The sequence below is a fragment of the Salmo salar genome, chromosome 09, assembly GCF_965601325.2.
Source record: "Salmo salar chromosome 09, fSalSal1, whole genome shotgun sequence".
In the NCBI taxonomy this organism is placed as follows: domain Eukaryota; kingdom Metazoa; phylum Chordata; class Actinopteri; order Salmoniformes; family Salmonidae; genus Salmo; species Salmo salar.
The window spans coordinates 150,655,087-150,676,173 of record NC_138299.1 but is presented as its reverse complement, the minus strand read 5'-3'; positions in this window follow the sequence as shown (position 1 = coordinate 150,676,173).

The following is a 21,087-nucleotide window of genomic DNA, read 5'->3' as shown; positions in this document are numbered from 1 at the left end:
TACCTCATCCCCATACTGTATTTATTTATTTATCTTGCTCCTTTTCACCCCAGTATCTCTACTTGCACATTCATCTTCTGCACATCTACCATTCCTGTGTTTAATTGCTATATTGTAATTACTTATTTATTGCCTATTTATTGCCTTAACTTAACTAATTTGCACTCACTGTATATAGACTTTTTGTTTTCTTTTGTTCTACTGTATTATTGACTGTATGTTTTGTTTATTCCATGTGTAACTCTGTGTTGTTGTATGTGTCGATTTGCTTTGCTTTATCTTGGCCAGGTCGCAGTTGCAAATGAGAACTTGTTCTCAACTAGCCTACTTGGTTAAATAAAGGTGAAATAATTTTTTTAAATAAAAAAATCTATGGGCAGTGTGCACATAGCCTGTCTTCTCTTGAGAACCAGGTCTGGTTTCAGCGGTCTTTCTCAATAGCAAGGCTATGCACACTGAGTCTGTCCATAGTCAAAGCTTTCCTTCATTTTGGGTCAGTCACAGTGGTCAGGTAGTCTGCAACTGTGTACTCTCTTTTTAGTGTCAAATTTGCTCAGTTTGTTTTGTTAATTCTTTCAAATGTGTCAAGTAATTTTATTTTTGTTTTCTAATGATTTGGTTAGGTCTAATTGTGTTGCTGTCCTGGGGCTCTGTGGGGTGTGTTTGTGTTTGTGAACAGAGCCCCAGGACCAGCTTGCTTAGGGGACTCTTCTCCAGGTTCGTCTCTATGTAGGTGATGGCTTTGGGAATCGCTTATTTTTAGGTGGTTGTAGAATTTTAACAGCTCTTTTCTGGATTTTTATCATTAGCGGGTATCGGCCTAATTCTGCTCTGCGTGCATTATTTGGTCTTTTACGTTTTACACAAAGGATATTTTTGCAGAATTCTACATGCAATCTCAATTTGGTGTTTGTCCCATTTTGTGAAATCTTTGTTGGTGAGCGGCGCCCAGACCTCACAACCATAAAGGGCAATGTGTTCTATAACTGATTCAAGTGTTTTTTTGCCAGATCCTAATTGGTATGTGAAATGTTATGTTCCTTTTGATGGCATAGAAGGCCCTTCTTGCCTTGTCTCTCAGATTGTTCACAGCCATGTGGAAGTTACCTGTGGCGCTGATGTTTAGGCTGAGGTATGTATAGTTTTTTGTGTGCTCTAGGGCAATGGTGTCTAGATGGAATTTGTATCTGTGGTCCTGGCAACTGGACCTTTTTTGGAACACCATTATTTAGTTCTTACTGAGATTTACTGTCAGGGCCCAGGTCTGACAGAATCTGTGCAGAAGATCTAGGTGCTGCTGTAGGCCCTCCTTGGTTGGGGACAAGCACCAGATCATCAGCAAACAGTAGACATTTGACTTCAGATTCTAGTAGGGTGAGGCCAGTTGCTGCAGACTGTTTTTGTGCCCTTGCCAATTCGTTGATATATATGTTGAAGAAGGTGGGGTTAAAGCTGCATCCCTGTCTCACACCCCGGCCCTGTGGAAAGAAATCTGTGTTTTTTTTGCCAATTTTAACCGCACACTTGTTGTTTGTGTACATGGGTTTTATAATGTTTTTCCCCAACACCGCTTTCCATCAATTTGTTTAGCAGACCCTCATGCCAAATTGATTCAAAAGCTTTTTTGAAATCAACAAAGCATGAGAAGTCTTTGCCTTTGTTTTGGTTTGTTTGTTTCTCAATTAGGGTGTGCAAGGTGAATACGTGGTCTGTCGTACAGTAATTTGGTAAAAAGCCACTGTTAATGATGATGCAGAGGATTTTCCCAAAGTTGCTGTTGACGCATATCCCATGGTAGTTATTGGGGTCGAATTTGTCTCCACTTTTGTGGATTGGGGTGATCAGTCCTTGGTTCCAAATGTTGGGGAAGATGCCAGAGCTAAGGATGATGTTAAAGTATAGCCAATTGGAATTTGTGGTCTGTATATTTTATAATTTCATTTAGGATAGCATCAACCCCACAGGCCTTTTTGGGTTGGAGGGTTTGTATTTTGTCCTGTAGTTCAATCAATGTAATTGGAGAATCCAGTGAGTTCTGGTAGTCTTTAATAGTTGATTCTAAGATTTGTATTTGATCATGTATATGTTTTTCCTATTTGTTTTTGTTATAGAGCCAAAAAGATTGGAGAAGTGGTTTATCCATATATCTCCATTTTGGATAAATAATTCTTTGTGTTGTTTTTTTGTTTAGTGTGTTCCAATTTTCCCAGAAGTGGTTAGATTCTATGGATTCTTCAATTACATTGAGCTGATTTCTGACGTGCTGTTCCTTCTTTTTCCGTAGTGTATTTCTGTATTGTTTTAGTGATTCACTACTGTAAGTCGCTCTGGATATCTGCTAAATGACTAAAATGTAATGTAAATGTAATTCACCATAGTGAAGGCGTAGGCTCAGGTTTTCTGGGTCTCTGTTTTTGGTTGGATAGGTTTCTCAATGTCTTAGGTTTTTGCGTTCTTCATCAAACCATTTGTCATTGTTGTTAATTTTCTTAGGCTGTCTGCTTGAAATGTTTGGATTTCATAGGGAAGCTGAGAGGTCAAATGTACTATTTAGATTTTCTAAGTTTACACCCTCACTATTACAGTGAAACCTTTTGTTCCGGAAGTTTTGTAGAAGGGATTGCATTTGTTGTGTGCCTAATTGTTTTTTGGTAGGTTTTCTACACTACTTTCCTTCCATCTATAGCATTTCTTAATATTACTTAGTTCCTTTGGCTTTGATGCCTCATGATTGAGTATCGCTCTGTTCAGGTAGACTTTAATTTTGCTGTGATCTTATAGGGGTGTCAGTGGGCTGACTGTGAACGCTCTGAGAGACTATGGGTTGAGGTCAGTGATAAAGTATTCTACAGTACTACTGCCAAGGAATGAGCTGTAGGTGTACCTACTGTAATTGTCCTCTCAAAGCCTACCATTGACTATGTACAGACCCACCGTGCGACAGAGTGGCAGGAGTTATGACCTGTTTTTGTTGGTAGTTTTGTCTAGGGGGAGGGAATGCTGTCATCTCCAGGCAGGTGTTTGTCCCCCTGTGTGCTAGGAGTGTCAGGTTATTGTCCAGTTCTGGCATTTCGTTCGCCACAGACTAGTTCATGTCCCTGAGCCAGGAAAGGGTTTATCTCCCCCTCTAGGATGGAGAAGCTGTCATCGTTAAAGTATGGGGATTCTACTGGGGGGATATAGGTAGCACAAGAGGACATTTTTCTCTGTTGAGATAATTTCCTCAAAAATGTCTAGCCAGATGTAAAATGTTCCTGTTTTGATTATTTCAATAGAGTGGGTTAGGTCTGCTTTATACCAAATTAGCATAAGCCCCTGAGCCTCTACCCTGTTTCACACCTGGTAGTTTGGTGGATGTTACTACCAGCTCTAGGTATCCTAGAGGGCAACCAGTGGCTCTATCTCCTCTATACCATGTTTCTTGTAGGATGACATTGTCTGTATTTCCAATTTCTTTGATGAAGTCCAGGTTCCTGCTCTTTAGGCCAAAGGCAGATGGACCTTGGGTTTGTTTCTCTCTCTCGCGCTCTCGCTCTCTCTCGCTCTAGCTCGCTCTGTCTCGGTGTGTGATTTGGGTATGTATATGATATAGAGAAAGGTAGATCAGGGGAGTAGAGTTGTGTGAGCAATATCTGTAATATAACTGCCCACAAGCTCATCAAACTCGGGGTTTATTCCATATCTCCAACACTTAACAATCCCCTGGATATTTTCATTGAGGAAGGGCGTATCATGGCTAGCCTGTAGCACTCTACATCTGAGCTGAATTTCTCTCCCTAGAACACACACACGGGCAGACACACACGCACGCACGCCCTTCAGAATGCAGGTACGTAAAAGAAGGCCTTCAGGCAAAGAGATGACACTGGCCCTCTACACACTCGAGTACCCATCTTCCAATGTTTATCCCAGGTCTCTCTCTATGCTAGCCCAGTGGTTAACCCAGGTCTCTCTCTGTGCTAGCCCAGTGGTTAACCCAGGTCTCTCTCTATGCTAGCCCAGTGGTTAACCCAGGTGTCTCTCTATGCTAGCCCAGTGGGTAACCCAGGTCTCTCTCTATGCTAGCCCAGTGGTTAACCCAGGTCTCTCTCTATGCTAGCCCAGTGGTTAACCCAGGTCTCTCTCTATGCTAGCCCAGTGGTTAACCCAGGTGTCTCTCTATGCTTGCCCAGTGGTTAACCCAGGTCTCTCTCTATGCTAGCCCAGTGGTTCACCCAGGTCTCTCTCTATGCTAGCCCAGTGGTTAACCCAGGTCTCTCTCTATGCTAGCCCAGTGGTTAACCCAGGTCTCTCTCTATGCTAGCCCAGTGGTTAACCCAGGTCTCTCTCTATGCTAGCCCAGTGGTTAACCCAGGTCTCTCTCTATGCTTGCCCAGTGGTTAACCCAGGACTCTCTCTGTGCTAGCCCAGTGGTTAACCCAGGTCGTCTCTCTATGCTAGCCCAGTGGTTAACCCAGGTCTCTCTCTATGCTAGCCCAGTGGTTAACCCAGGTCTCTCTCTATGCTAGCCCAGTGGTTAACCCAGGTCTCTCTCTATGCTAGCCCAGTGGTTAACCCAGGTCTCTCTCTATGCTTGCCCAGTGGTTAACCCAGGTCTCTCTCTATGCTAGCCCAGTGGTTAACCCAGGACTCTCTCTGTGCTAGCCCAGTGGTTAACCCAGGTCTCTCTCTATGCTAGCCCAGTGGTTAACCCAGATCTCTCTCTATGCTAGCCCAGTGGTTAACCCAGGTCGTCTCTCTATGCTAGCCCAGTGGTTAACCCAGGTCGTCTCTCTATGCTAGCCCAGTGGTTAACCCAGGTCTCTCTCTATGCTAGCCCAGTGGTTAACCCAGGTCTCTCCATGCTAGCCCAGTGGTTAACCCAGATCTCTCTCTATGCTAGCCCAGTGGTTAACCCAGATCTCTCTCTATGCTAGCCCAGTGGTTAACCCAGGACTCTCTCTGTGCTAGCCCAGTGGTTAACCCAGGTCTCTATGCTAGCCCAGTGGTTAACCCAGATCTCTCTCTATGCTAGCCCAGTGGTTAACCCAGGTCGTTCTCTATGCTAGCCCAGTGGTTAACCCAGGTGTCTCACTATGCTTGCCCAGTGGTTAACCCAGGTCTCTCTCTATGCTAGCCCAGTGGTTAACCCAGGTCTCTCTCTATGCTAGCCCAGTGGTTAACCCAGGTCTCTCTCTATGCTAGCCCAGTGGTTAACCCAGGTCTCTCTCTATGCTAGCCCAGTGGTTAACCCAGGTCTCTCTCTATGCTAGCCCAGTGGTTAACCCAGGTCTCTCTCTATGCTAGCCCAGTGGTTAACCCAGGTCTCTATGCTAGCCCAGTGGTTAACCCAGATCTCTCTCTATGCTAGCCCAGTGGTTAACCCAGATCTCTCTCTATGCTAGCCCAGTGGTTAACCCAGGACTCTCTCTGTGCTAGCCCAGTGGTTAACCCAGGTCAGTCAATGAAGGTCAGTCAATCAGTAAAATTTCAAGAACTTGGAAAGTTTCTTCAAGTGCATTCACAAAAACCATCAAGCACGATGATGAAACTGGCTCTAATGAGGACCGCCACAGGAAAGGAAGACCCAGAGTTAGCTCTGATGCAGAGGTCTGCACCTCAGATTGCAGCCCAAATAAATGCTTCACAGAGTTCAAGTAACAGACACATCTCAACTTCAACTATTCAGAGTAGACTTTGTGAATCAGGCCTTCATGGTCGAATTGCAGCACAGAAACCACTACTAAAGGACACCAGTAAGAATGAAGAATAAGAGACTTGCTTGGGCCAAGAAACACGAGGAATGGCGAAAGTGGGATACCTTGTCAGTTGTACAACTGAATGCCTTCAATTGAAATGTGTCTGAATCAGAGAGGTGCGGGGGGGCTGCCTTAATTGACATCCACGTCTTCAGCGCCTGGGGTACAGTGGATAAACTGCCTTGCTCAGGGGCAGAACGACAGATTTTTACCTTGTCAGCTCAGGGATTCGATCCAGATTTGAAGAAAAAGCCATATCTCAGACTGGCCAATAAAAATAAAAGATTAAGATGGGCAAAAGAACACAGACACTGGACAGAAGAACTCTGCCTAGAAGGACAGCATCCCAGAGTTGCCTCTTCACTGTTGACATTGAGATGGGTGTTTTGTGGGTACTATTTAATGAAGCTGCCAGTTGAGGACGTGAGGCATCTGTTTCTCAAACGAGACACTCTAATGTACTTGTCCTCTTGCTCAGTTGTGCACCGGGTCCTCCCACTCCTCTTTCTATTCTGGTTAGAGCCAGTTTGCGCTGTTCTGTGAAGGAAGTAGTACACAGCATTGCACAAGTCCTTCAGTTTCTTGACAATTTCTCACACGGAACAGCCTTAATTTCTCAGAACAAGAATAGGCTGAAAGTTCTTTGTTTCTGGCCATTTTGAGCCTGTAATCGAACCCACAAATGCTGATGCTACCAGGTATCAAGGTAAGACCCAGATGCAGACCGTGTCGAAGTAACAATTGTCATGACGTTGCCCTGTTGGGGGAGGTTTATGACCCCCCCCCCCACATAAATACCTTTCCCCCTTTTTCTCTCCACTCTACAGAATGGACTCTTGGAAAGCCTTTTTGTTAACATAGAGAGAGTATTGTAACATCAAAAGGTTTGGGAAAAGAACAATCTTTATGTAATCCAACCAGTTGAAAGTCTCCGTTGGTACTTAAAGAATGATGTCAGACCAGTTGTCATCTGAGACATTATTACTGATGATAGGATGGCATAAACTTTATCTTTGAAAGTCTACACATTCTAGTTATCAGATTCACATGGAATTGTTGTGCAATTTCAGTGTTTAAATATGAAACTATTTGTGAAAAGATGAAATGTAATTTTTGCTTCTAAATGAGAGAATTGTTTTCATAAGTGAACTATGCTCACTCAGCGGCCCCACCCAAGTGAACAGGCATTGGTTGTGAACTATGAAACACGCCCTTCTCTCCCCACTACAAAAGCCCATTGACGAAAGTCAACCTTATGTTCCCGATGACATGAGGACTGCTGTTCATACGTTTAAAAGGGCTAATATCGACTACCGAACTAAGCCAACATCAGCGTGAGCTCTGGTTGCAAATGGTTGAACAACTACAACCTAACGAAATTAACATTGTGTTCCCGATGACGTGAGGACTGATGTCCATACGTTTAAAAGGGTGAATTTCAACGTGGAGGTGACGATCGCCATGCTGGAAGGATGAATTTTGACTACACCAGCCAGGATATAGCATGAGCTTATAGTATGGCAACTTGGTATGAACTTTGAACTCTTTTTCACTAAAGAATTGATACATCCTAGAAGTCGAGTTATCAGCAGCAGCTGTGGACGACCGTGGCCTCGGAAGGGACGGAGAATCTCTTCGGAATGACAGGGTGCTACAACGTATCCGTTCTACCACTAGACAACAGGGTGCTACAACGTATCCGTTCTACCACTAGACAACAGGGTACTACAACGTATCCGTTCTACCACTAGACAACAGGGTACTACAACGTATCCGCTCTACCACTAGACAACAGGGTACTACAACGTATCCGCTCTACCACCAGACAACAGGGTACTACAACGTATCCGTTCTACCACTAGACAACAGGGTACTACAACGTAGCCGTTCTACCACTAGACAACAGGGTACTACAACGTATCCGTTCTACCACTAGACGACAGGGTACTACAACGTATCCATTCTACCACTAGACAACAGGGTACTACAACGTATCCGTTCTACCACTAGACAACAGGGTACTACAACGTAATCATTCTACCAACAGACAACAGGGTGCTACAACATATATGTTCTACCACTAGACAACAGGGTACTACAACGTATCCGTTCTACCACTAGACAACAGGGTACTACAACGTAATCATTCTACCAACAGACAACAGGGTGCTACAACATTTATGTTCTACCACTAGACAACAGGGTACTACAACGTATCCGTTCTACCACTAGACAACAGGGTACTACAACGTATCCGTTCTACCACTAGACAACAGGGTACTACAACGTATCCGCTCTACCACTAGACAACAGGGTACTTCAAAGTAACTGTTCTACCACTAGACAACAGGGTACTACAACGTATCCGCTCTACCACTAGACAACAGGGTACTACAACGTATCCGTTCTACCACTAGACAACAGGGTACTACAACGTATCCGCTCTACCACTAGACAACAGGGTACTACAACGTATTCGTTCTACCACTAGACAACAGGGTACTACAACGTATCCGTTCTACCACTAGATAACAGGGTACTACAACGTATCCGCTCTACCACTAGACAACAGGGTGCTACAACGTATCCGCTCTACCACCAGACAACAGGGTACTACAACGTATCCGTTCTACCACTAGACGACAGGGCGCTACAACGTATTCATTCTACCATATTATTCAAAGGACACAGGAGATCTCTGCTGGGAAACCCAGCCTTCCATCTTCGACCAATCTATCGAAGCGCAGCTCAGAGTAAATATATTTCTTGCATTTTCCTTTTCCGAATGGGTGGTTATTTAGAATGCATCAGATTCTGTATTTACGATAGCATAGCTTCATAAGGTCCGATAGAGACCCAATCCTTTTGTTCCTCAGTCTTCCCTCACTTTCATTCAAACCCAACCCCCTTTCTTTGTGTGACCAGCCGTCATATCGGTTTCGCCCACTAGGGACGTTTTCTTTTATGACATAATTAGTAATCAATGTATGATCCATCCTGCGTATATGTAATTCTGTGTGATTGTTTAGGTAATTAGTAAATAAATAATTAAACCAGATTTTGTATTGCTGATTCAACTTGTTAGGCAAGGTTCGTGAATATAACCAAGAATTTTACAATGTTCAGATGAGACTGAATATGGTGACGATTAATTATTGACTGCTATTGATATAAAATATTACGAGGTCTTTAAGAGTTTATTAGGAAGACAACAGCTCTATGAACATTCTTCCGTGGTGCCCCGATTTCCTAGTTAATTACATTTACATGATTAGTTTAATCAGGTAATATTGATTACAGAGAAATTATTTTATAAAATAGCATGTCATATCATTTAATCCATAGTAAAGACATGACACAATGTTTATTACAGCAAAGGTACAGGACGGCAGGCAGGCTCAGGGTCAGGCAGAGTGGTCAAGCAGGTGGGTACAGGGTAGGGACAGGCAAGAGTCAACCAGGAGGGTGAGAAAAGAGACAGGGGGAAAGCAGGAGCTGACACAAAAACGCAGGTAGGTTTGACAAACAAGACGAACTGGCAACAGACAAACAGAGAACACGGGTATAAATACACAGGGGATAATGGGGAAGATGGGCGACACCTGGAGGGGGGTGGAGATGATCACAAAGACAGGTGAAACAGATCAGAGGGTGACAGATGCTCCAGATACACAATTAATCTAAAGAAGGCCAGTTTTATTGCTTCTTTAATCATAACAACAGTTTTCAGCTGTGCTAACATAATTGCAAAAGGGTTTTGTAATGATCAATTAGCCTTTTAGAATGATAAACTTGGATTAGCTAACACAACATGCCATTGGAACACAGGAGTGATGGTTGCTGATAATGGGCCTCTGTACGCCTATGTAGATATTCCATAAAAATCTGCTGTTTCCAGCGACAATAGTCATTTACAACATTAACAATGTCTACACTGTATTTCTGATCAATTTTATGTTATTTTAATGGACAGAAAATGAGCTTTTCTTTCAAAAACAAGGACATTTCTAAGTGACCCCAAACTTTTGAACGGTAGTGTGTGTATATGTGTGTGTGTGTGTGTATATATATATATATATATATATATATATATATATATATATATATATATATATATATATACACACATACACAGGTACAGTCGGAAGTTTACATACTGTCATGTCCTGACCAGTTTAGGTATATTATGTATTGTAGTTTGGACAGGACGTGGCAGAGGGTATTTGTTTTGGTTGGTTCGGGGTGGTGGTTTGATTAGAAGGGTGTTTGTTTTATTATTTCCGGGTTTTGGGTTATGTTCTATGTTTTTCTGTATTTCTGTGTTATCTCTAGTTTAATATTTCTATGTTAGGTAATTGGGTGTTGGACTCTCAATTGGAGGCAGGTGTTTGTAGTTGCCTTTGATTGAGAGTCCTATATATAGGGATGGGTTTTGTTTGTATTTTGTGGGTAGTTGTATTTCGCACTGCTAGTTGTCATAGCCTGTGAAACTGTCGTCTGTCGTTCTCTTTGTTTATTGTTTTTATTTAATAAATTATAATGATGAGCACGCAACCCGCTGCGCCTTGGTCCTCTCTCTCCTACGACAGCCGTTACAGAACTACCCACCAAAAATGGACCAAGCAGCGGAGGAGGGAACAACAGGTGGAATATCGTGAGTCATGGACTTGGGAGGAGATTCTGGCCGGAGAGGGCCCATGGAGGAAGTCTGGGGAGCACCGGAATCGCTACTGGGGAACACGGCTGGCGAGGAAGCCGGAGAGGCAACCCCAATAATTTTTTTGGGGGGGACACACGGGTAGGTTGGCTGGGCAGGGTTTAATTAAGTCCCAAGCCAAATCCACGTGTTTTTTCCAAACGACCATTGACTGGACAGGTCCCGTGTTTTGGGGTGATGGGTGCTGTGACGAGGCCGGGTATTTTCAGGCCGGTATGCGCAGTACCAGCGCCCCGCATGTGCCAGGGGAAAGTGGGCATCCAGCCAGTAGGGGTGATGCCAGTCCTGCGCTCGAGACCACCAGTGCGCCTCTACGGTCCAGTGTTTCCCGCTACACGCACTAGCCTTGAGGTGCGTGTCTCCAGGCTGGCACGTCCAGTACCAACACCACGCATCAGGCTTCCAGTGCGTCAGCCCACTCCAACTCGGCTGGTTCCTGCTCCCCGCATTAGCCCTGAGGTGCGTGTCTCCAGGCTGGCATGTCCAGTACCAGCACCACGCATCAAGCTTCCAGTGAGTCAGCCCAGTCCAACTCAGCCTGTTCCCGCACTAGCCCGGAGGTGCGTGTCCCCAAACTGGCACTTCCAGCACCACGCATCAGGCTTCCAGTGCATCAGCCCACTCCAACTCGGCCGGTTCCTGCTCCCCGCATTAGCCCTGAGGTGCGTGTCCCTAGGCTGGTACCTCCACTACTAGCCCCACGCATCAGGCTTCCAGTGCGTCAGACCAGGCCAGAGTGTCCGGCAACAGTGCCGCGTCCAGAGTGTCCGGCAACAGTGCCTCGTCCAGAGTGTCCGGCAACAGTTGAGACGGCCCACTGTCCGGAACCAGGGGAGACGGCCCACTGTCCGGAACCAGGGGAGACGACCCGGAACCGAGTGAGTCTGCCCGCGACCCGGAACCGAGTGAGTCTGCCCGCGGTCCGGATCAGAATGAAGTTTACTATAACTTTGAACTATGTGAGTCTGCCTACAGCTCGGAACCAAATGAGTCTGCCTGCGATCCGGAACCGAGTGAGTCTGCCTGCGGTCCGGATCAGAATGAAGTTTACTATAACTTTGAACTATGTGAGTCTGCCTACAGCTCGGAATCAAATGAGTCTGCCTACGGCCCGGAACCGAGTGAATCTGCCTACGGTCCGGAGTCAAGAAAGCCTGCCTACAGTCTGGAGGACAGTAGGCCAGAACCTGAGCCACCTCCAGTATAGGTGGGTTGTGGAGGGGGGGTGTAGCACAGGAGCCGTCGTTGACGGCAGCCACCCTCCCTTCCCTCCCTTTAGTTAGGGGTTTATTTTATTTTTTATTTTTTGAGGTGCTCCGGGGTCTGCACCTTTAGGGCGGGTACTGTCACGTCCTGACCAGTTTAGGTATATTTTGTATTGTAGTTTGGTCAGGACGTGGCAGAGGGTATTTGTTTTGGTTGGTTTGGGGTGGTGGTTTGATTAGAAGGGTGTTTGTTTTATTATTTCCAGGTTTTGGGTTATGTTCTATGTTTTTCTGTATTTCTATGTTATCTCTAGTTTAATATTTCTATGTTAGGTAATTGGGTGTTGGACTCTCAATTGGAGGCAGGTGTTTGTAGTTGCCTTTAATTGAGAGTCCTATATATAGGTATGGGTTTTGTTTGTATTTTGTGGGTAGTTGTATTTCACACTGCTAGTTGTCGTAGCCTGTGACACTGTCGTCTGTCGTTCTCTTTGTTTATTGTTTTTTCCGTGTTTACGTTTATTTAATACATTATAATGATGAGCACGCAACCCGCTGCGCCTTGGTCCTCTCTCCTACGACAGCAGTTACACATACACTTATGTTGGAGTCATTAAAACTCGTTTTTCAACCACTCCACAAATTTCTTGTTAACAAACTATAGTTTTGGCATGTCGGTTAGGACATCTACTTCGTACACGACACAAGTAATTTTTCCAACAATTGTTTACAGACAGATTATTTCACTTATAATTCACTGTATGACATCATGGTCTTTAGAAGCTACTGATTTGAGTCAATTGGAGGTGTACCTGTGGATGTATTTCAAGGCCTACCTTCAAACTCAGTGCCTCTTTGCTTGACATCATGGGAAAATCAAAAGAAATCAGCCAAGACCTCAGAGGAAAATTGTAGACCTCCACAAGTCTGGTTCATCCATGAGAGCAATTTCCAAATGCCTGAAGGTACCACGCTCATCTGTACAAACAATAGTAAGTAAGTATAAACACCATGGGACCACACAGCCGTCATACCGCTCAGGAATGAAGATGATGAACGTACTTTGGTGCAAAAAGTGAAAATCAATCCCAGAACAACAGCAAAGGTCCTTGTGAAGATGCTAGAGGAAACAGGTACAAAATGATCTATATCCACAGTAAAACGAGTCCTATATCGACATAACCTGAAAGGCCACTCAGCAAAGAAGAAGCCACTGCTCCAAAACCACCATAAAGCCAGATTACGGTTTACAACTGCACATGGGGACAAAGATCGTACTTTTTGGAGAAATGTACTCTAGTCTGATGAAACAAAAATAGAACTGTTTGGCCATAATGACCATCGTTATGTTTGGAGGAAAAGGGGGAGGCTTGCAAGTCGAAGAACACCATCCCAACCGTGAAGCACGGGGGTGGCAGCATCATGTTGTGGGGGTGCTTTGCTGCAGGTGGGACTGGTGCACTTCACAAAATAGATGGCATCATGAGGCAGGAAAATTATGTGGATATATTGAAGCAACATCTCAAGACATCAGTCAGGATGTTAAAGCTTGGTCGCAAATGGGTCATCCAAATGGACAATGACCCTAAGCATACTTCCAAAGTTGTGGCAAAATGGCTTAAGGACAACAAAGTCAAGGTATTGGTGTGGCCATCACAAAGCCCTGACCTCAATCCTATAGAAAATGTGTGGGCAGAACTGAAAAAGCATGTGCAAGCAAGAAGGCCTATAAACCTGACACAGTTACACCAGCTCTGTCAGGAGGAATGGGCCAAAAATCACCCAACTTATTGTGGGAAGCTTGTGGAAGGCTACCCGAAATGGTTGCCCCAAGTTTAACATTTTATAGGCAATGCTACCAAATACTAATTGAGTGTATGTAAACTTCTGACCCACTGGGAATGTGATAAAAGAAATAAAAGCTGAAATAAATCATGCTCTCTACTATTATTCTGACATTTCACATTCTTAAAAGAAAGTGGTGATCCTAACTGACCTTAAACAGGGATTTGTTACAAGGATTACATGTCAGGAATTGTGAAAAACTGAGTTTAAATGTAAACTTCTGACTTCAACTGTGTATGTGTGTGAATATTTTTATTTATTTATTTATTTTTATTTCACCTTTATTTAACCAGGTAGGCAAGTTGAGAACAAGTTCTCATTTACAATTGCGACCTGGCCAAGATAAAGCAAAGCAGTTCGACAACATACAAAAACACAGAGTTACACATGGAGTAAAACAACATACAATCAATGATGCAGTAGAAAAAAAATAATTAAAAAAAATAATAAAAAAAATAAATAAACTATATACAATGTGAGCAAATGATGTGAGATAAGGGAGGTAAAGGCAAAAAAAATGCCATGGTGGCAAAGTAAATAAAGTATAGCAAGAAAAACACTGGAATGGTAGATTTGTAGTTTGAAGAAAGTTCAAAGATAAAATATAAATAATATGGTGCAAAGGAGCAAAATAAATAAAATACATAAATACAGTAGGGGAAGAGGTAGTAGTTTGGGCTAAATTATAGATGGGCTATGTACAGGTGCAGTGATCTGTGAGCTGCTCTGACAGCTGGTGCTTAAAGCTAGTGAGGGAGATAAGTGTTTCCAGTTTCAGAGATTTTTGTAGTTCGTTCCAGTCATTGGCAGCAGAGAACTGGAAGGAGAGACGACCAAAGGAGGAGTTGGCTTTAGGGGTGACCAGAGAGATATACCTGCTGGAGCGCGTGCTACAGGTGGGTGCTGCTATGGTGACCAGTGAGCGGAGATAAGGGGTAACTTTACCTAGCAGGGTCTTGTAGATGACCTGGAGCCAATGTGTTTGGCGACGATTATGAAGCGAAGGCCAGCCAACGAGAGCGTACAGGTCGCAGTGGTGGGTAGTATATGGGGCTTTGGTGACAAAACGGATGGCACTGTGATAGACTGCATCCAGCTTGTTGAGTAGGGTATTGGAAGCTATTTTGTAAATGACATCGCCGAAGTCGAGGATTGGTAGGATGGTCAGTTTTACGAGGGTATGTTTGGCAGCATGAGTGAAGGATGCTTTGTTGCGAAATAGGAAGCCAATTCGAGATTTCACTTTGGATTGGAGATGATTGATGTGAGTCTGGAAGGAGAGTTTACAGTCTAACCAGACACCTAGGTATTTGTAGTTGTCCACAAATTCTAAGTTAGAACCGTCCAGAGAAGTGATGCTGGACAGGCGGGCAGGTGCAGGCAGCGATCGGTTGAAGAGCATGCATTTAGTTTTACTTGTGTTTAGGAGCAGTTGGAGACCACGGAAGGAGAGTTGAATGGCATTGAAGCTCGTCTGGAGGGTTGTTAACACAGTGTCCAAAGAAGGGCCAGAAGTGTACGGAATGGTGTCGTCTGCGTAGAGGTGGATCAGAGATTCACCAGCAGCAAGAGCGACATCATTTATGTATACAGAGAAAAGAGTTGGCCCAAGAATTGAACCCTGTGGTACCCCCATAGAGACTGCCAGAGGTCCAGACAGTAGGCCCTCCGATTTGACACACTGAACTCTGTCAGAGAAGTAGTTGGTGAACCAGGCGACGCAATCGTTTGAGAAACCAAGGCTACTGAGTCTGCCGATGAGGATGTGGTGATTAACAGAGTCAAAAGCTTTGGCCAGGTCAATGAATACGGCAGCACAGTATTGTTTCTTATCGATGGCGGTTACGATGTCGTTTAGGACCTTGAGCGTGGCTGAGGTGCACCCATGACCAGCTCTGAAACCAGATTGCATAGCGGAGAGGGTGCGGTGGGATTCGAAATGGTCGGTAATCTGTTTGTTGACTTGGCTTTCGAAGACCTTAGAAAGGCAGGGTAGGATGGATATAGGTCTGTAGCAATTAGGGTCAAGAGTGTCACCTCCTTTGAAGAGGGGGATGACAGCAGCTGCTTTCCAATCTATGGGAATCTCAGACGACACGAAAGAGAGGTTGAACAGGCTAGTAATAGGGGTTGCAATAATTTCGGCAGATAATTTTAGAAAGAAAGGGTCCAGATTGTCAAGCCCAGCTGATTTGTAGGGGTCCAGATTTTGCAGCTCTTTCAGAACATCAGCTGAATGGATTTGGGAGAAGGAGAAATGGGGGAGGCTTGGGCGAGTAGCTGTGGGGGGTGCAGTGCTGTTGAATGCAGTAGGGGTAGTTAGGGGGAAAGCATGTCCAGCCGTAGAAAAATGCTTATTGAAATTCTCAATTATAGTGGGCTTATCGGTGGTGACAGAGTTTCCTATCCTCAGTGCAGTGGGCAGTTGGGAGGAGGTGTTCTTATTCTCCATGGACTTTACAATGTCCCAGAACTTTTTAGAGTTGGAGTTGCACGAAGCGAATTTCTGTTTGAAAAAGCTAGCCTTGGCGTTTCTAATTGCCTGTGTGTATTGGTTTCTAACTTCCCTAAAAAGTTGCATATCGCGGGGGCAGTTCGATGCTAATGCAGAACGCCACAGGATATTTTTGTGTTGGTTAAGGGCAGTCAGGTCTGGGGAGAACCAAGGGCTATATCTGTTCCTGGTTCTAAATTTCTTGAAAGGGGCATGCTTATTTAAGATGGAGAGGAAGGCATTTTTTAAAAATAACCAGGCATCCTCTACTGACGGGATGAGGTCAATATCCTTCCAGGATACCAGGGCCAGGTCGATTAGAAAGGCTTGCTCGTTGAAATGTTTCAGGGAGCGTTTGACAGTGATGAGTGGAGGTCGTTTGACCGCTGACCCATTACGGGTGCAGGCAATGAGGCAGTGATCGCTGAGATCTTGGTTGAAAACAGCAGAGGTGTATTTAGAGGGCACGTTGGTTAGGATGATATCTATGAGGGTGCCAGTGTTTGCGGCTTTGGGGTTGTACCTGGTGGGTTCATTAATAATTTGTGTGAGATTGAGGGCATCAAGCTTGGATTGTAGGATGGCTGGGGTGTTAAGCATGTCCCAGTTTAGGTCACCTAGTAGCACGAGCTCTGAAGATAGATGGGGGGCTATCAATTCACATATGGTGTCCAGAGCACAACTAGGGGCCGAGGGGGGTCTATAGCAGGCGACAACGGTGAGAGACTTGTTTTTGGAGAGGTGGATTTTTAAAAGTAGAAGTTCAAATTGTTTGGGTACAGACCTGGATAGCAGGACAGAACTCTGCAGGCTATCTCTGCAGTAGATTGCAACACCGCCCCCTTTGGTCGTTCTGTCTTGTCTGAAAACGTTGTAGTTAGGGATGAAGATTTCAGAGTTTTTGGTGGACTTCCTAAGCCAAGATTCAGACACAGCTAGGACATCCAGGTTTGTCTTTTGGCCAGAATTGATTTTGTATTGTGTAATTTAGTGTCCTGTCAGAAACCAGACCCGGCAAAGCCTCAAACAACAAAAAGGTACCCCTACTGTTTTGGTAAACAGCTGAAGGATGGGGCTGGAGAAGGACTGACCATCAATGATATCAAAATGATATTTTTAACCATGTTTTGAGGCTACACAATGTTTTATTTACGATTCCAATTTGTTGATTTGATATCTGTTATGAACGACTGACTGGCATGAGACCCTGGGATTAGCCCTACTCTGTGTGTGTGTGTGTGTGTGTGTGTGTGTGTGTGGGTGTGTGTGTGGTGTGTGTGTGTGTGTGGGTGTGTGGTGTGTGTGTGTGTAGTTGTGTATGTGTGTTTGTAAGTGTGTGTGCTTTTGTGTGTTGGTGTGTCCCAAGACCATTTTATCCCACTGAGCTAAAGCCTATGTATTAGTTCTAGGAGCTAACAGGACATGTTTGGTCGGGTTCAAAACACACATTGTTCCCTTTCCGCAGAGGTAGCATCTTCTCCCCTCTCCTGTGTAGCGCTGCTGCGAAGTTAACACAGCGTACAAACACACCTCTACCATTTAGGGGGAAAGACTGTCATTTATGCTTGTGTGACAATGACACACACACACACACACACACACATACACACACACCTTGGTTAATGCAGCCCTCTTCCCTTCCCTGTGGAGAAAGTAGAGCACATACATGCAGCCAACCACACTAATGCAAACCTACACTGATGTGTGTGTGTGTGTGTGTGTGTGTGTGTGTGTGTGTGTGTGTGTGTGTGTGTGTGTGTGTGTGTGTGTGTGTGTGTGTGTGTGTGTGTGTGTGTGTGTGTGTGTGTGTGTGTGTGTGTGTGTGTGTGTGTGTGTGTGGTGTACCATCTGTACTAATGCAATCTAGTTCTGCTGGCAGAACACTGGCCTCGGTCATAAGGGCATGAGGGGGAGAGAGAGAAATACAGGCAGGGAGACAGAGAGAAGATGAGGGAGAGAGTTAAAGAGGAAGGGGCAGGTGGAGACAGAGAGAAGATGGGGGAGAGAGTTAAAGGGAAAGGGGAATACATAGAGAAGATGGGGGAGAGAGTTAAAGAGGAAGGGGCAGGTGGAGACAGAGAGAAGATGGGGAGAGAGTTAAAGGGAAAGGGGAATACATAGAGAAGATGGGGGAGAGAGTTAAAGGGAAAGGGGAATACATAGAGAAGATGGGGAGAGAGTTAAAGAGGAAGGGGCAGGTGGAGACAGAGAGAAGATGGGGGAGAGAGTTAAAGAGGAAAGGGGAGGTGGAGACAGAGAGAAGATGGGGGAGAGAGTTAAAGGGAAAGGGGAGGTGGAGACAGAGAGAAGATGAGGGAGAGAGTTAAAGAGGAAGGGGCAGGTGGAGACAGAGAGAAGATGGGGGAGATAGTTAAAGAGGAAGGGGGAAACATAGAGAAGATGGAGGAGAGAGTTAAAGGGAAAGGGGAATACAGAGAGAAGATGAGGGAGAGAGTTAAAGAGGAAGGGGAGGTGGAGACAGAGAGAAGATGGGGGAGAGAGTTAAAGAGGAAGGGGGAAACATAGAGAAGATGTGGGAGAGAGTTAAAGGGAAAGGGGGAAACATAGAGAAGATGTGGGAGAGAGTTAAAGGGGAAGGGGGAAACATAGAGAAGATGTGGGAGAGAGTTAAAGGGAAAGGGGGAAACATAGAGAAGATGTGGGAGAGAGTTAAAGGGGAAGGGGGAAACTTAAAGAAGAAGATGGTGGGAGAGAGTTAAAGGGGAAGGGGGAAACTTAAAGAAGAAGATGGTGGGAGAGAGAGAAAGAAAGGACAGAGTGTTAGAGAGAGGAGAGAGAGAGAGAGGTAGTAGGAAGTAGTGTAGTGTACCACATACTTGTCTGTCTGTGAACAGTCTGAATGTCATGTTAGAGTCCTGTCTATGTGGGCCTACATACAGTCATATTATATGGCAGAGGTTAAATTAGGAATTCAGAGGTGGGAAGCCCTGTTTGGGGGAGTTCTGGTTAGGTTTAGGGATAAGCCAGCTTTGGACATAGGTTCAGGGTAAGGCTTGAACCGGGATGTGGACATGAAGCTAGGGTTAAGGTTGTGGCTGAGGCTAGGGTTAGGGTAGTGGTAGTGGTTGAGGGTTAGGGTAGTAGCTGAGGGTTAGGGTAGTGGTTGAGGCTAGGGTTAGGGTAGTGATAGTGGTTGAGGGTTAGGGTAGTGGCTGAGGGTTAGGGTAGTGGTTGAGGCTAGGGTTAGGGTAGTGATAGTGGTTGAGGGTTAGGGTTGTGGTTTAGGGTAGTGGTTGAGGGTTAAGGTTGTGGTTAAGTCAACGGTTACGGTAGTGGTTGCGGGTTAGGGTAGTGGTTGAGGCTAGGGTTAAGGTTGTGGTTATGTCTAGGGTTAGGGTAGTGGCTGAGGGTTAGGGTAGTGGTTGAGGCTAGGGTAGCGGTTGTGGTTGAGGCTAGGGTTAGAGTTGAACCAAGGTGTGAACATGAAGCTGATAGTGGAATGACTCAGGGATTTCACAGACACAAATCAGATAGTAATTTGAGCTGTCAGTGTCCATGGTAACACATGTCATTCAATAACAGGGCTATTCATTTAAATCCTACCTTTGGTTTGTGAGAACAACCTTTGGAAGGCTGTACGTTATCAAATTAGGATGGACAGTTTAGGCCCTGTCAACGCCATGTGTGTGTGCATGGGGAAATAGAGAGATGTGACAGAAAAGCAAATTAGGGATTAGAGAGACATGGAGAGAGAGGATGAGGGAGAGATACATTTTTTGGGGCCGGCAGGTAGCCTAGTGGTTAGAGCATTGGGCACAGTAACTGAAAGGTTGCTGGATTGAATCCCCGAGCTGACAAGGTAAATGTCTGTCGTTCTGCCCCTGAACAAGGCAGTTAACCCACTGTTCCCCGGGAGGCTGTCATTGTAAATAAGAATGTAGGCTGTCACTGTAAATAAGAATGTGACTTTGCTAGTTAAATAAAGATTAAATAAAAACTACAAAATTAATGGATACTGAAACATGGATCTTTCCAGTCACCTGTTGCTGGTAGCAACACATCCATGTCATGTGTAACATGTTTATTGAATTATTCAGTATGATGGTGATTGATAACTGGTTATTGAACTTCAATAGCATTGAGGAAATACATTCCACTGACAAGTACATGCAGCACACATTTATCTGAGTGGTGGGTTTCACCAGTTTGAGAGGGAATCCCTCATGGGTCGAAGAAATCAAAACCAAATCAAATTTGATTTGTCACATACACCCAATACAACAGGTTTAGACCTTACAGTGAAAATGCTGCTTAACCAACAATGCAGTTTTAAGAAGAAAAAAAAAGTGTTATGGTATTTACAAAAATAAACTGAAGTAAAATAATAAATAAAATAGAAAAATAACAAATAATTAAGGAGCGACAATAAAATAACAGTAGCGGGGCTAAATACAGGGGGTACTGGTACAGAGTCAATGTGCGGGGGCACCGGTTAGTTGAGGTAATATGTACATGTAGGTAGAGATAATGTGACTATGCATGGATAATAAACAGAGTAGCAGCAATGTAAAAATTGGGGTGGGGGAGGGACAATGCAAATAGTCCGGGTAGCCATTTGATTGTTCAGGAGTCTTATGGCTTGGGGGTAGAAGCTGTTAAGAAGCCTTTTGTATCTAGACTTGGTGCTCCGGTACCGCTTGCCATGTGGTAGCAGAGAGAACAGTCTATGACTTGGGTGGCTGGAGTCTTTGGCAATTTTTGGGGCCTTCCTTTGACACTGCCTGGTATAGAGGTCCTGGATGGCAGGAAGCTTGGCCCCAGTGATGTACTGGGCCGTCCGCATTACCCTCTGTAGTGCCTTGCAGTCTGAGGCCGTTCCTTTAGGGGTCAATACACAGACACCCACACACACACTGGGCCAAAACAGTTAACGTCAGACGAACATCGGACTAACGTCATCGGACTCCCTTTCAGTCTGTGACTTTGTAGCTCTCCCCGAGGTGTGGGGAGACACACACACGCACACACACACATAAATACATGCGCATACACACACATTAAATCACACACACATGTACACAGCAGAACCCCTACCCCATCCCAAGCACAAACACAGGGACAATGATG